The 15,775-nt window shown below is 39.0% G+C and overlaps 1 protein-coding gene across 2 annotated transcripts in view; it reads left to right on the plus strand.

Moving 5' to 3' along the window:
• The window catches only part of LOC124962242 (uncharacterized), a 66,737-nt gene extending 61,198 nt beyond the window's left edge, over positions 1 to 5,539 (plus strand). For both annotated transcript variants that reach the window (XM_047521445.1, XM_047521447.1), the window contains exon 6: positions 5,401 to 5,539. The gene's annotated coding sequence lies outside the window, so the exon portion shown is untranslated. The remainder of the gene's footprint in view (positions 1 to 5,400) is intronic.
• The last annotated feature ends 10,236 nt before the right edge of the window (positions 5,540 to 15,775 follow it).

A 15,775-nucleotide genomic window follows, 5' to 3' on the forward strand; every position in this document is an offset into this window, starting at 1 on the left:
GGGTGAAGGTGACTGCACGTGAGGACAGGTTAAGAGTAGAGAGGATGGGGACAAAATTGAGAAAGATGTTTTACTGTAAAAATTAGTGAACTTTTATTTTCAGTATGTCTGGCAGATTAGGTAGTAAATTTTTTTCATGAGGTAGTACCTATTTAAAAAATTGCGTTTTTTGTTCTATATTTAATAGATGTTATAGAAAAGATTACAAGAGGATACTGCAATTTGAAAGTAGGATAATTTAAATAGTTTACAGTCCACCCTTCACGTGAAATACACTGTGTGTGTGTATGCACTGCAACTGACAGCATATTTGTATTTTGTTAATGCCAAGTAGGGTCAACTACTACTGTGTTGGGTGTAATTTTTATTTAATAAAGTCTGATGAACTACTACATTTTTCTTAACAGAATTTTGACCATAGTTTAATATTCCGTTAGAAGGATTACTGAAAATCAGTTGAGCCACTTCTTAATGTTGGAGTATTTAGCTTATTTTTTTCTGATAAAGAGAATATTTTTCTCTAAATATTTCTGTGCATTGCTGACTGAAACCTTTTGTGGCCCCGAGGAATGTGTTCAAGAGAACAAGCTGGGGGACTGGACGAGGAGCTCAGTGGCAGAGCATGTGCCCAGCACATGTGCGGCTGTGGTGGATTTCAGCACTGCTTTGTGGGCCTTCCGACTCTTCACATTGACTTCCTTCTCCTTTGGTGCCACATTCCTGAAACTCCCAAAGCCAGTGTGTTAATCCAGAGGTAGAGTAGACCCAGAGTCATGGGACCTTCACTGTCCATCTCTTGGCTGGCTGCCAGTTCACCATAGCCAGATGGCTGCAGGGCTCTAGTTATTCTGTCCAGACAGGACAGTGTCCAGAGAAAGAAGGAAGACCACTTTTTCCCTCACCCCTTTCTTAGGAGAGAAGTATATGTTTCCAGAACCTCTTTCCACACCAGACTATTTGTCCCATTAACCAGAGTTTGGTTAAATGCCCACTCCTAATATAATGATTGACAGAGTAAAAATAACCACTGCAGCTTGGAGTGGGATGGCTTCCCCTAGGACACCTGGCTGTGTGGGAAAGAACTGCACAACCGTGAGGTCCTACTGCAAAAGAGAAAGGGGGGATGGCATGTGCAGCCCTTCTCTCAGATGACCTGGGATTGTTGGGGGAATACAGCCTGCAGCTCACAGGCTGTCAACTGAGACAGGCACTCAAGACCAGCACCATTATTATGAATTTGACAGAGTATGAGACTGGACTCTGTGGTGCAATTTGATTTGTATAAGTTAAACCAGCCTTTCATCTCAGATAGAAACAAGTTGGTCATGATGTACAGTCTTCTTAACATGCTGTTGTTAAATACAATTTGCTAATATTAAGAGTATTTTCTTCTGAGTTCATTAGGGATGTTGGTTGGTAGTTTTCTTTACTTCATGTGCTTTATCTGGTTTTGATATGAGTGAGATACTGGGTTTATAGAATGAATTGAAAGTGTTCAGTCCTTTCTTTTTCATGGAGTAACTTGAGGAGTTTTGGAATTAGTCCTTGAAATTTCTGGGAGATTCAGGTGAGAATCTCTCTGGTCCTGTCTTTTCCCCATTAGAAGAGTTTTTACTACTGCTTCTATTTCATTTCTAGTTTCTGAGGTGCTTAAGTTTTCGGTGTCCTCCTTATTCAATTTAGTCAGGTCACATGTGTCCAAAAACATTTCCATTTCTTCTAGATTTTCCAATTTGTTGGAGTGTAAGTTTCTGAAATAGTTCCCAATGGTCCTCTGGATTTCTGTGATGTCTGTGGTGATTTTTCTTCTCTAATTTTATTAATTTGCATCCTTTCCTTTGGTTAGTTTGGTTTAGGGCCTCTCAATCTTGATTAACCTTTTGAAAAACCAACACTTTGTTTCATTGATTCTTTTTTATTGATTGTTTTTATTCTTGAATATATTGATTTCAAATCTAATCAATTATATCTTTCCTTTTTCTGGTTTTGGAGTACTTTTTAATTGTCTCTGTTTTCAAGTGTCTTGAGATGCATTGTTATGTTGATTTTCAGTTTTTTATTTTTTTGACATTTCTGGTTTTCTTATGTATGTGCTTATAGCTGTAAACTTTCCTTTTACAGTTGGCTTTATAGTATCCTAGAGGTCCTGGTATGTTGTATCATTATTCTCACTTGATTCCAGGAACTTTTTAATTTCTCCTCTGATTTCTTCTATTACCCATTGATTATTCAAAATTGTATTGTTCAATCTCTATGTTTATATTGTTTCTGTAGATCTTTTGGTGTTTAATTTTATTCCGTTGTGATCAGAATTTATGTAATGAATTACATCGGGTGTGTGTGTGTGTGTGTGTATGTGTGCGCACATGCACGTTTGGTAAATGTTGCTTTGTGACCTAAAGTATGGTCTGTTTTAGAGAAGCTTTCATGAGCATCTGAGAAGAAATTATATTCAAATATTATTGAATGAAATATTGTATAGATGCCTGTTAAATTCTTTTTTTAAATTTTTTTAGGTTTGAAGAGTCTTTACTGAGTTTCTGTGTGACTGGTGAGAGGGGTGTGTTGTAATCACCTTTATTTGTACTGAGAGCTATCTGAGGTTCTAATCACAGTGTTACCAGTTTTATGCAATTAGGCTAACCAATGTTTGGGGCATAAATATTGTTTTATTTTATCATTTTGCTGGATTGTTCCCTTTGCCAGTATGAAGTGACCTTTGTAATCTCTTTTGGTTAATTTAGGCTTGAATTCTGCTTCTTTGGAAATGAAAATGGCTAGTTTGCTGGTTTTCAGACTCTTTGGCATGGTATATCACTTTCCATCCTTTCATTGTCAGCCCGTGCCTATGTTTGCCTGTAAGGTGTGTCTGTTGCAAATAGCACAGTTAGTTCTTGTTTTTTAAACCATGCTATCAGCCTACATCTTTTAGAGAGTTGAGACCATTTACATTCAATGTTATTACAAGGAGATGTTTATTAGTTTTTGCCATTTTGATTCATTTCTTACGTTAAATTTGGTCCTGTTTCTCATTTTCTTAACTACTCTTCAAATGACATTTTTTTCATTTGCAAGTGCTAGAGTTTTCTAAAATTTTTACCGTGTGGAATATTTTTGTAATTTTTTGTAGTGATGGCTTAGTAGTCATGAATTCTTTGACTTGCTGTTTATCTTAGAAGGTTCTTATTTCTTTGCTGATTCTGAAAAAATAGCTTTGCTGAATATAACAATCTTGTTTGACAGTTATTTTCTTTCAGGGCTTGGGACACATCATTCTAAGCATTCCTGCATTTTAAAGTTCATGCCAAGAAGTCAGAAGTAATGCTGATTGGCTTGTGTCTAAATGTGGCATGACATCTTCCTCTTGAGGCTTTTAAAATTCTATTCTTTTTTTGTTAGGCGTTTTAATTACAATGCATTATGGAGAATTTTTTTTTTTAATATCTTGCCTATTTGGAGTTCTGTATTTGGATGTCCATCTCATTGTCAAGGTTTGGAAGTTTTTCTGTTGTTATCTCCCTGAAGAAGTTATCCGTGCCATTAGTTGTATCTCATAACCCACTTTAATTCCAATGATTCTTAAATTTTATCCCTTAATATCCCAGACTTCTTGTTATTCCTATCATGTTTTATTTTCTTACCTTAAATAGTGTCTGAATCTTCAATGCTGGCACTTTGTCTTCCAGTTCTGAAATTGTGTCTGCAGCATGGTCTACACTAACAGACATTCAGATGAATATTATTGGATTTATTGTCTTTCATTTCTAAGATTTATGTTTGGTTATTTTTCATTATGTACAACTCCTTATTGAATTTCTCACCCATATCCTTTATTAATTTCCTAATTTTCTCAGTTGTTATTTGTGTTTTCTTGGAATTTATTGATCACTTTTCTAGTCATTCTTTTGAATTTTTTGTGATTTTATTTCAGTATCTTTAGGGTCAGTTGCTGGTGAATCATGAACTTGAGAAGGTATTGTATTACCTTGTTTATTCATATTTCATGTTTTTCTGGGTTGTGTTTTATGTATCTTTTGGGATTGACTTACATGTGGGATTTTTTTAGGGCATGGCCTTCTCTTTCCACAGTGTCTTCTGTTTTTCTGTAGAAGTAAAGGTCCATGAGTGGAAACTAAGGGTCCTGTCAGTTGTTCCTATTGGGACCTAATCATTTGTTCTAGGGGTTTGACTTTTCTGTGATTTTTAGGTACAGTGTTGCTGAAGTTTGTGGACCGTTAATTTGGGTGTAGATCAAGGTGAACTGTCTTTTGACTGGGTTTGGTTTAGTTTAGTAGCAGAATTAATTCCCTGTGAACTTGTAGTTTCTCTGTAGATTACTAGCACTTCACAGAAGAGGCAGGAAAAAAATTTAAAAAACACCTGAAGCAAACTATATACAGCATTATAATAAATAACCCAGTACCTACTGTGACATCTACAACACTAATTACCCAAACACAGAAATGGCAAGGTCAGCAATTGCCAGCAGCAAAAATAATAAATAACTGGGAACAAGAACTGACATTATAGTGAGTGGCAGGTGTCAACTATGCCATCCATATAATTAATAACCACAATAGCATGAATGGTAGGGGCAGCAGTGACATGGACCAAATACTTCTAAAAGATAGTAGAAATACAGTTAATTAAGAAAAAAAAAAAGAAAATGTGATAGGAAGGTTAAAAAAAGTTTAGAATGCTTAAAACTTGATTTGAGAGAACATAGATATATATAGCAACTGAAGGTTATCAATAAGGAGAAAAAAGAAAAAGTGGAGGAAAGAACAAAGAAACTTAGTTGTTAATGGGAGAAGGAAGAAGAGAGAAAGAAATGAGAAACAAGCAAACAAAATTAAAAATGTCATAATCCTCAAACAAGGCAAGGAAAAAAAACCGCGTTAAAAATGCTAAGGATGAGAAACAAGAAATATGTGTATGTGTGTGATACACACCACACACACACTGTGAATCAATCATCACAGCAGGAACACCAAGAAAAACAGAAGGGAAAAAAGCTTTCATAATATAAAATGAAAGAATTGTATCTATTAAGTTAGTTAAAACTGTCCAGGAAAGATGATTACTTAACAAAAGACTGTCATTTATGATGGACTCATTTAGCCTAGCATTAAATCATATAAACACAATTGTACAATGAGTATTTTCATGTTTTTCTTCCCTTCCCCTTTGAAAATGGCACTCAGGGTTTAAAGTCACTTGAATTATTTGAAGAACATTTTATTTCCTGTGCGATTATCTATCTTCCAGTCCTTTAAATAAGCCATCTCAATTTTCTTTATGATTAACAGAGAACACTGTGAGCCAGACTTACTTCCTTAAGTCAGGTCAGCATATTCTTTATGACAGCGGGTGGTATCTGATGGGGATTCTGCCTTCCAGGAAATAATAAGCCTCGTGCTGGAGTGCATGAACCAACTGCACGTCTACAGCAGTGCCACGTACTTGTCTGACGTGACACCACTGGGCAAGAAGCCAGTGAGTTTTGGAAAACCATCCCGAATTCTCTGTATGAGTTGCTGGGTAAGGACCTTGGAATTCCCAACACAATGGAGTTAGTATGTTTAACAGGCTAACAGCAGGTTTATAACATGTTCCTGATCAAGACTAAATCTTTACTAATTTACTAATAACTAATGGTGTTAATCTAAATCTGTGTGAGTGAGGAAAGTAGCTGGAGTAACAGATGGGCTTGGGTAAAGGCAGAGGCTGTCCACACTGTGGTTTGTGAGGTGAGAGGTCTCCTCGTGGATGTGGATTAAATATTTCCATTTTGTTCTAAAGTCAGTGTCACAAGTCCCCCTCTTTTCACAGCCCCGTGGTGGCAGGGATCTGTTCTAAGCTCCTTCTCTGGTCTTGATGGGATCAGCTTTTCTCAGTTTCTAAGTGTGCTCAACTTAATTGATGCTTGGGGTGGTTTCTGCCATGTTCCTGTTAGACCATTATAAAAATTATTATGGGCCTGAAGTATTGCAGTAGCTTCTACTTAGCTCTTACTCAGAACTGGAGGGGCCTCAGATTTTACCCTGTTTGCAAGTGAGTAAGCAGCTGTCTGGGTAGTGGGCCTTCATCTGTACTGTAGCACTTACCACTTTCTTCCTTCGTTGTATGGTCCTGGTTTTGAAGGCAAGAACAGCTCCTTTCTGGTTTTTGCAGCTCTGTCATCTACCTTAGCATCTGGCACAGAGAGGATATCCCGCACATGTGCATTGATGAAATGACTGGATTCTGATGGAATAGGAAGGTGTACCAGAGCATAGAGAAGAAATAAGGCATTTTTGCTATGAAGAATGTAGAGCATTCAGAATATTTGAAACTTCTTTGTAATGTCTTTGACCTTTGTTAAACTTTATAAAGTCACAATACTACTTAGCAAATAAAACTCTTCTGCCTCTTAGACATAGGGGGTAACATATGACTAGAATTTCTGTGAGCAAAATCAAGGACACTGAAGCTTTATAGGAGTATGGATTCATTATTTTACCCACAGCATCATTAGGATGAGAATTTTGTTGTGGTGCCAAAATACTAAAGAGAATTTTTTTCCGAGTGCAGAAGTTATAGCACTGAATTTCTGAATGAGGGACAGACTGGATTGGGTATATTTTTAAACAGCACAGTGTAACTTGACCTGGTGTGACACCAGATGAATTCCTCAAAGAAGGTGGTTTGTGCAGAGGTATGTCATCTGTGGGTCATGTTCAGAGAGAAGGTTGTTGTGGGTAAACTGAAGTAATATGCATCTTACCTTTTCCTGTCACCGAGTCCCACAGTCTCTATTGGTCCCTTCAGCAGATCCTAAGCTCCTGTGTCCATGAGCAATGAACTTGAGCAGAAGGAATTATGATGATTTTCATGTGGTCATAGAAAAGTCCATTCAGCAAAGTCCACACTTCAGCCTTATCCTTCTAAGCTACTTATCCCTACAGCCTGTGCCCCCCAAAACTCAACAGAGTTACTTGGGATTTATTGTTATCATTTTAGAACCTACAGAAGTAGTGTTAATGTACTCTACCAAGTGCTGGGGCTAGGGTGTGAGCCCAGCTCCTCACTGTGACTAGTTTTGTGGTTTGCTTTTGTGGAACATGGCTAGAGATGTGATTTTAAAATGGCTCAGTCAAGTAGAAAGAGAGGGACAGCCGCAGTTGAAATGGTGTGTCTGTTAGGGTGTGTTCAGTCTGCAGCAACTGAGTACCCTAACCCTAATTGCCTTTAGCCACAGAGGGGGCTTATGGGCTCCTGTGACTGGCATTCTGCCTCCTGCAGTGCCATCTTCCTTTTATGGCCTCTGCTGTCTTTTGTTAGTTCCTGGGGCTGTGTGCTTCCCTTGATGTGGGAGGGGGACGTGGAAGAAGGCTGCTTCAAGTAGCTGTCTTTTGAGAAAGAGCATGCAAGTTCCCAAGCCACCTGATAAACTACTGGTCATATTTCATTAGCTAGAAAGTGCCTGACCTCGAAACCAGTCATTCTGGCAGGGGAGGGAATTTTCCCACTACTGGGTTGATCTGGCCAGGGACCCATTCCTGAAACTTCACACAAACCCCCAGCTGTCCAGGTCCACTACTAGTGGACATGGTAACAGGTTAGTGTTCCATTTCCTGATCTGCAAAGTGGAGGGAGTAAAACTATATTCTTTTAGGGTAGTTGTGCTGATTCCTTGACTTAACATAAGGCACTGGAAACATACTAGGCCAGGTAGCCAGTGACACCTGTATTCATAACAAATGATATAAAGTGGTCATAGTGATCCCCCTTGTCATCAGGTGCTTTAAATTTGATAAAGTTGTCAAATGCTTCACATCACATTATTTTGCGCTTCTAACCATATATGCCCATTTCTTTGGATACTTATGTCATTATTTTTTCCCTGTTGATGATAATATTTCCTTCTCCAAATTCTACTTTTATTTTTCTCATTATTCTCTTTCAAAATAAAGTTTTAAATAACAAATTTCAAATAGAACTAATGGATACAACAATGGAAGTTCTTGATTACCTCGTAGACATTGGGTCATGAGTCTGGTTGGTCCACACATAGCTTTCTGTATAGTTGTCTCCAGTCTGAAACTTTTACATTCTGTAATCGTACCCCTTCCCTGAAGACACCATCTCCATTTCACAATTATGTACCGACATACTCTAAATACAGTCATCTCACCACAGTCATAGGATCTGCCTCTGTGGATTCAACTAGACATGATCTGAAACATTCAGAAGCTTAGCATCTGTGCCAAAACCTGAATGATACAGCAGGTCAACTATCTATATGATATTCTCCTTGCATTGTGCATTATAAGTAATCTGACAAAGATTTCCAGTATGAGGGAAGACATTTGTAGATAATATGCAAAAGTGATGCCATTTTACACAGGGGGCTTCAACATCTGAGGGTTTTTGTTCCTGTCATTTTGTTCACATTGGATATGGAGGGAGGGAGCTGTGTTTGAGACCTGAGTGATGTGTAGATCCGTAAGGTCTCTGAATGCTCTCCCTGCCTTCTTCCTTCTCTCCTTCCATCTTAATTTCAGACTGCAGAGAGCCTCACACTCTTCCCCACTGAAGTCCATGGCCTCTGATGCCTGTCTGCTTACCTCTGAGTCTGGCATCTAGAGCACCCCAGCCCCACATCTGGCCTTTTCCCTGCCTGTCCTCTCTTGCTCACTCTTGTGCTGCTCTGCCTGTGTCTTTCTTGCAATCCAGAATTGCACCTTCAGAATATCTGGTGTTATTCTATATCAAAGAATCCTGAGCATTTATTAAAAATGCTTATTCCCTTAACTGTCTCATTTGATTAAGGATTTGATGTTACTATTATTTAATATTTTTTTATTGTAAACAAATGGGATGCATGTTGTTTCTCTGTTTGTACATGGCGTAAAGGCATACCATTTGTGTAATCATAAATTTACATAGGGTAATGTTGTTGTTTGATTCATTGTTATTTTTTCCCTTCCCCCCACCACTCCCACCCCTCTTATCCCTCTCTACAGTCCTTCCTTCCTCCATTCTTGCCCCCCTCCCTAACCTTAATTCTAACCTTAACACTAACCCCTCCCACACCCCATTATGTGTCATCATCCACTTATAAGCGATATCATTCGTCCTTTGGTTTTTTGAGATTGGCTTATCTCACTTAGCATGATATTCTCCAATTTCATCCATTTGCCTGCAAATGCCATAATTTTATCATTCTTTATGGCTGAGTAATATTCCATTGTATATATATATACCATAGTTTCCTTATCCATTCATCAATTGAAGGACATCTAGGTTGGTTCCACAATCTGGCTATTGTGAACTGAGCAGCTATGAACATTGATGTGGCTGTATCTCTGTAATATGCTGATTTTAAGTCCTTTGGGTATAGACCAAGGAGTGGGATAGCTGGGTCAAATGGTGGTTCCATTCCAAGTTTTCTGAGGAGTCTCCACACTGCTTTCCAGAGTGGCCACACTAATTTGCAGCCCCACCACCAATGTATGAGTGTACCTTTCTCCCCACATCCTCGCCAACACCTGTTGTTGCTTGTATTTTTGATAATCGCCATTCTAATTGGGGTAAGATGGAATCTTAGGTAGTTTTGATTTGCATTTCTCTTATTGCTAGAGATGTTGAACATTTTTCCATATGTTTGTTGATTGCTTGTAGATCTTCTGTGAAGTGTCTATTCATTTCCTTAGCCCATTTGTCAATTGAATTATTTGGGTTCTTGGTGTAGAGTTTTTTGAGTTCTTTGTAGATTCTGGGGATTAGTGCTCTATCTGAAGAATGATTGGCAAAGATTTTCTCCCACTCTGTAGGCTCTTTCTTTGCATTGCTGATAGTTTCCTTTGCTGAGAGAAAGCTTTTTAGTTTGAATCTATCCCAGTTATTGATTCTTGCTTTTATTTCTTGAGCTATGAGAGTCCTGTTCAGGAAGTCTGGTCCTAAGCCGACATGTTGAAGCTCTGGACCTACTTTTTCTTCTATAAGATGGAAGGTCTCTGATCTGATTCCGAGGTCCTTAATCCATTTTGAGTTTAGTTTCGTGCATGGTGAAAGATATGGGTTTAGTTTCATTCTGTTGCATATGGATTTCCAATTTTCCCAGCACCATTTGTTGAAGAGGCTATCTTTTCTCCATTGCATATTTTTGGCCCATTTGCCTAGTATGAGAAAACTATTTATTTGGGTTTGTGTCCTTGTCCTCTATTCTGTACCATTGATCCACCTTTCTATTTTGGTACCAATACCATGCTGTTTTTGTTACTATTGCTTTGTAGTAGAGTTGAAGATCTGGTATTGCGATACCCCCTACTTCACTCTTTCTACTGAGGATTGTTTTAGCTATTCTGGGTTTTTTGTTCTTTCAGATGAATTTCATAATTGCTTGCTCTATTTCTGTAAGGTACATCATTGGGATTTTAATTGGAATTGCATTAAATCTGTATAGCACTTTTGGTAGTATGCCCATTTTGACAATATTAATTCTTCCTATCCAAGAACATGGGAGATCTTTCCATCTTCTAAGGTTTTCTTTAATTTCTTTCTTTAGTGTTCTGTAGTTCTCATTGTAGAGGTCTTTCACCTCTTTTGTGACATTGATTCCCAAGTATTTTATTTTTTTCGATGCTATTGTGAATGGAGTAGATTTCCTAATTTCTCTTTCTGAAGATTCATCACTTATGTATAAAAATGCCTTAGATTTATGTGCATTGATCTTATATCCCGCTACTTTACTGAATTCACTTATGAGATCTAAAAGTTTTCTGGTGGAATTTCCTGGTTCCTCTAAGTATATAATCATATCATCAGCGAACAGGGATAGTTTGAGTTCTTCTTTTCCTATTCGTATCCCTTTAATTTCTTTGGTCTGTCTAATTGCTCTGGCTAGAGTTTCAAGGACGATATTGAAAAGAAGTTGTGAAAGAGGGCATCTCTGCCTTGTTCCAGTTTTTAGGGGGAATGCTTTCAGTTTTTCACCATTTAGAATGATATTATCCATGGGCTTAGCATAGATGGCCTTTACAATGTTAAGGAATGTTCCCACTATCCCTATTTTTTCTAGTGTTTTGAGCATGAAGGGGTGCTGTATTTTATCGAATGGTTTTTCTGCATCTATTGAAATAATCATGTGATTCTTGACTTTAAGTCTATTGATATGGTGAATGACATTTATTGATTTCCTTATGTTGAACCAACCTTGCATCCCTGGGATGAAACCCATTTGATCATGGTGCACTATCTTTTTAATATATTTTTGTATGCGATTTGATAAAATTTTGTTGAGAATTTTTGCGTCGATGTTCATTAAGGATATTGGTCTGAAATTTTCTTTCCTCGATGTGTCTCTGTCTGGTTTAGGTATCAGGGTAATATTCGCTTCATACAATGAGGGTTCCCTCCTCTTCTATTTTATGGAATATTTTGAGAAGTATTGGAATGAGCTCTTCTTTAAAGCTTTTGTAGAACTCGGCTGAGAACCCATCTGGTCCTGGACTTTTCTTTCTTGGTAGGCTTTTGATGACTTCTTCTATTTCATTACTTGAAATTGGTCTATTTAAATTGTGTATGTTCTCCTCGTTCAGTTTAGGCAATTCATGTGTCTCTAGAAACCTGTTGATGTCTTTGAAATTTTCTACTTTGTTGGAGTATAGATTTTCAAAATAGCTTCTAATTATGTTTTGTATTTCAGTCGTGTCTGTTGTGATATTTATTTCCTTGTTCATTCCGAATTTTAGTGATTTGGGTTTTCTCTCGTCTTCTCTTTGTTAGTGTGGCTAAAGGTTTATCAATTTTGTTTATTTTTTCAAAGAACCAACTATTATTTTGTCAATTTTTTGTATTGTTTCTTTTGTTTCAATTTCATTGATATCAGCTCTGAGTTTATTTCCTGTCTTCTACTACTTTTGGTGTTGGTCTGTTCTTCTTTTTCTAGGGCTTTGAGCTGTCATGTTAGGCCATTTATTTGTTGAGTTTTACTTCTTTTATTGAATGCGCTCCATGAAATAAATTTTCCTCTAAGTACTGCTTTCATAGTGTCCCAGGGATTTTGATATGATGTTTCTTTGTTCTCATTGACCTCTAAGAATTTTTAAATTTCCTTCCTAATATCTTCTGTTATCCATTCATCATATAATAGCATATTGTTTAATCTCCAGGTGTTGGAGTAGTTTCTGTTTTTTACTCTTTCATTTATTTCTAACTTCAATCCATTATGATCTGATAGAATACAAGGTAGTGTCTCTATCTTCTTGTATTTGCTAACATTAACTTTGTGGCATAATATATGGTCTATTTTAGAGAAGGATCCATGTGCTGCTGAGAAGAAAGTGTATTCGCTCTTGGTTGGATGGTATATTCTATAAATGTTAAGTCTAAATTATTGATTGTGTTATTGAGATCTATGGTTTCTTTGTTCAATTTTTGTTTGAAAGATCTGTCCAGTGGTGAGAGAGGCGTGTTAAAATCACCTAGTATTATTGTGTTATGGTCTATTTGGTTTCTAAAATTGAGAAGGATTTGTTTGACATACATGGATGAGCCAATGTTTGGGGCATAGATGTTTATGATTGTTATATCTTGCTGATTTATGCTTCCCTTAAGCATTATGAAATGTCCTTCTTTATCCCTTCTGACTAACTTTGGCTTGAAGTCCACATTATCTGAAATGAGGATGGATACTCCAGCTTTTTTGCTGAGTCCATGTGCATGGTATGTTTTTCCCCATGCTTTCACCTTGAGTCTATGGGTATCTCTTTCTATGAGGTGAGTCTCCCACAGGCAACATATTGTTGGATCTTTCTTTTTAATCCAATCTGCCAGTCTATGTCTTTTGATTGATGAATTCAGGCCGTTAACATTCAGGGTTATTATTGAGCTATGATTTGTATTCCCGGTCATTTGGTTCATTTTAAAATTTTATTTATTTATTTATTTATTTATTTGACACAACTTGGTTCCTCCTTTATTTGACAGTTCCTTTAGGATAATTCCTCCCTTTGCTGATTTGCTTCTTTGTTTTTTATCTCTTCCTCATGGAATATTTTGCTGAGAATGTTCTGTAATGCCAGCTTTCTTTTTGTAAATTCTTTTAGCTTTTGTTTATCATGGAATGATTTTATTTCATCGTCAAATTTGAAGATAAGTTTTGCTTTGTATAGATTCTTGGTTGGCATCCATTTTCTTTCAGAGCTTGAAAAATGTTGTTCCAGGCCCTTCTAGCTTTTAGGGTCTGGATTGAAAAATCTGCTGATATCCGTATTGGTTTCCCCCTGAATGTAATTTGGTTCTTTTCTCTCACAGCCTTTAAAATTCTGTCTTTACTTTGTATGTTAGGTATTTTCATTATAATGTGCCTTGGTGTGGGTCTGTTGTAATTTTGTGTATTTGGAGTCCTATAAGTCTCTTGAACCTGATTTTCCATTTCATTCTTCAGATTTGGGAAATTTTCTGATATTATTTCATTGAATAGATTGTTCATTCCTTTGGTTTGTTTCTCTAAGCCTTCCTCAATCCCAATAATTCTCAAATTTGGCCTTTTCATGATATCCCATAGCTCTTGTAGATTCTGTTCATGATTTCTTACCATCTTCTCTGTTTGTTCAACTTTGTTTTCAAGGTTAAATATTTTGTCTTCGATATCTGAGGTTCTGTCTTCCAGGTGTTCTATCCTATTGGTTGTGCTTTCTATGGAGTTCTTTATTTGGTTTATTGTTTCCTTCATTTCAAGGATTTCTGTTTGTTTTTTTTTCAATATCTCTAACTCTTTATTGAAATGATCTTTTGCTTCCTGTATTTGCTCTTTTAACTGTCGATTGGTGCGATCATTCAATGCCTGCATTTGCTCTTTCATCTCATCATTCAATGCCTGCATTTGCTCTTTCATCTCGTTTGCTTCCCTGATCATTTTAATTATGTACATTCTGAACTCCCTTTCTGTCATTTTTTCTGCCATGCTGTCATTGGATTTTATTGATGTAACATCTAGATTTGTTTGGGGCATTTTCTTCCCTTGTTTTCTCATATTGTTCAGGAATCAGTGAGTCATTAAGATATTGCAGATTTCCTCTATTGACTTATATTATCCCTGAAGATCTAGTATATCCCCTCTTAGCTTTCAGTATCCTGAAGTCTTGGAGGAAGTTGATAATGCGGTGCTCCACAAGGAAGCTGCCTCTCTAGGGGTGGTGACCCTCAGGTGGTGTATATTCCCTGATAGTTGGCAGAGGTGCCTCCACTTGTTGACCAATGGTCATCCAAAGGGGAACTAGGCTGCAGGCTGAGGCAAGGCCTGTTTGTGCCTGTGTCTCTGGTTTTATTGTCCTTGTGGGAAAACCTCACCGGCAGGGGAGACTCACCCGGTGGGGATGTCTCACTGGTCAGTTCCCCTCCTAGAGGTACCCCTCAATCTACAACTACTGCCTGGGCTGGGCTGTCTTCCTCTGCAATGTTCCCAGGGGCCCAGACCTACCTCCTGGGCCTGGGAGCCTTACCCTTCGCAGACGAGTCTCCTTAGGCTGCCTCTCCTCAGAGAATCTGCCCACAGACCTGGAAATTTCGCTCCACCCCTAGGCATGTCTCTGTGAGGCTCTTCCACCAAGAAGCTGCCTAGGTCCTGGGACCCAGCTCTGCACCTAATCGCCTGGCTATGCGGCCCCTCCTCTGAGCTGCCACCTGGAGCCCCGTACAATAGCTCCAAGACCCAGAGACCCGCCTCACCCCTGTTCCTCCGGACAGCCGCCTGGTGTTCTGACGCAGTCTCTAGGGGTCCAAGCAACTCACTTCGCATCTCCTCCTCCCGCCAACCCCCCGTAGCCTAGGCAGTCACTCTGAGTCCAAGTGACCCGCCCTGTTCCTCCTCCTCCTTGGGTTAGCCCCCCATGTGTTCAGGAGCGGTGGCTCGGAGACCAAGCGACCCACCGCACTCCTCCTCCAGGCAGGCCACCGGTGTTCATCAGCAGTTGCTTTGAGTCCAAACAACTCACCACTCGCCTCCTCCTCTGGCAACTGCCTGTAGCTCTGATGCAGTCACTCCTACACCAATCGTCCCGCCACGTTCCTCCTCTTCCTCTGGGCAGCCCCCCGGTGTTCAGAAGCGGTCGCTCTGAGTCCAAACAGCTCTCCACGCAGCTCCTCCTCTGGCAACCGCCTGTAGCTCTGATGCAGTCACTCCTAGACCAAGCGACCCGCCGCGCTTCTCCTCTTCAACCGGGCAACTCCCCGGTGTTCAGAAGCAATTGCTCTGAGTCCAAATAGCTCACCATGCAGCTCCTCCTCAGGCAGCTACCCGGAGCCCCAGTGGTTGCTCCGAGTCCAAGCGCTGTGCTGAACAGCCACCTCTACGATGTTCCCAGTGGTCTGTGTTTACCGCTCCAGCGGGGGGAGGGGCGTCTCACCAGGCAACTCTACTTCACAAAGTTCCCTGCGTTCCGGGGCTACCGCCCCATCCGGGACGCCTCCCCAATGGGAGAGACTTACCGGCGGCTTTGAGTTGGTCCCAAGTCTCTCACTATCTCCTCTTTTGAATCCTGCGTCCTGGAGCAACATGAAATGCAGCCGCCCTCTAGTCCACCATCTTGGAGCCTCCTTATTTAATCTTAATATAGTTAGAATTCCCTGAAACTACCTTAAGAGATGATATACTACAATAACCATGTATGTCTCTAAGAACACAATGATTTCAGGCACATAAATATTTTTTTACTTTTAAAGTAATTGTTTTATTGAACAGAGATTTATTTGAAGCGTACTTCCCCCAAGATGAAAATGCTGCAGT

This window comes from Sciurus carolinensis, chromosome 12 (assembly GCF_902686445.1).
Source record: "Sciurus carolinensis chromosome 12, mSciCar1.2, whole genome shotgun sequence".
NCBI classification, from domain to species: Eukaryota; Metazoa; Chordata; class Mammalia; order Rodentia; family Sciuridae; genus Sciurus; species Sciurus carolinensis.